This window comes from Pseudophryne corroboree, chromosome 2 (genome assembly GCF_028390025.1).
Source record: "Pseudophryne corroboree isolate aPseCor3 chromosome 2, aPseCor3.hap2, whole genome shotgun sequence".
In the NCBI taxonomy this organism is placed as follows: domain Eukaryota; kingdom Metazoa; phylum Chordata; class Amphibia; order Anura; family Myobatrachidae; genus Pseudophryne; species Pseudophryne corroboree.
Genome location: NC_086445.1, coordinates 214,454,427 through 214,455,540, shown reverse-complemented (window position 1 = coordinate 214,455,540; position 1,114 = coordinate 214,454,427). Strand labels below are relative to the sequence as shown.

Genomic DNA, 1,114 nt, shown 5'->3' with positions numbered 1-1,114 from the left:
ATTATGAAATAACAGGAAAACTAAATTTTCTGATTTTTAAACAGTTTGGTGGTGCACCCTGAGTCAGTGTTTAGAACATCGAACAACAAGGAGAAAAGAAGACTCTTTTTTGGGTGCACTCTTAATTTGAACAATATATAGACTTGAACAAGATGAGATATAATATTTAAAATCAATTTTTATTAACACAAATTAAGATATTTAGTGGTTAATGAGAGAAAAAGTAGTAAAAAAACGAAAACAATATAAACAATTAGCAAAATTGCTGATATGATAGTGATGTTTATGCAGTCCTGGCTGGCGGAGTTAGATCTAAATGCGGTAAAGTAATTGAATATTTACATATTAGAATATTTGAATGGTACGTTCTACTGACAAAGATCAATAAAGTTGTGACCCTGTCCTATATTGGTGCCAGTAATATGCTTAAATGAAGAAGTGCAAATGAATGGAAAGAAAAACAAAGGAAATGAGAGAGCAGAGTGAATCTGCTGTCAGTGTAAGACACTGAGCATGTGGGACCAACGCGTGCTCTACTAAACTGAGTATTCCTCAATGGTCCCCCACTTGAGTACTGACCCAGCCCAACACTGATTAGCTTCCAAGTTCGGACGGTTTTGGGCGTTTCCAATGTGGTATGATAGTAGGGAAATTGAAACGCCAATGAGAAGCTCTGGAATCACTGATGAGAGTTCACGAATTACATAGTATCAAAGTAAAGTGACAGAAGTTAACTGATAGAAGAAATTAGATGGATCTGCTGCCAGTGTTAGACAGGGATGTACCCAGAATCAGTGGTGAGAGTCCATGAAATTAAATATAGATGGAAGCAAAGAAGAGGAGTACACATTGGTACCTATATCAGTTGAATGATTTAGAATTCTCGGAAAAAGAGAAAAAAAGGGGAAAGGCACATGTCGGGATGGACTAATCAGAATTAAACAACCATACAAATATGCAGTTGCTGAATTTGGACAAAATAGTAATGTTGTTACTAGATAAAATGCTGGAGAGGAGAAGGAGAATGTCCGATGCTCCGGCCAGCCGAAGTGAAGCGCTGTCAGAGGAGGCACAGGACACGGGTAGGTGAGAAGAACGTCCGCTACTGCAGTCA

General features: G+C 38.0%; 1 pseudogene; it reads right to left on the bottom strand.

Moving 5' to 3' along the window:
• Positions 1-530: 530 nt before the first annotated feature.
• On the bottom strand, positions 531-649 carry LOC135052191 (5S ribosomal RNA; annotated as a pseudogene).
• Positions 650-1,114: the final 465 nt, after the last annotated feature.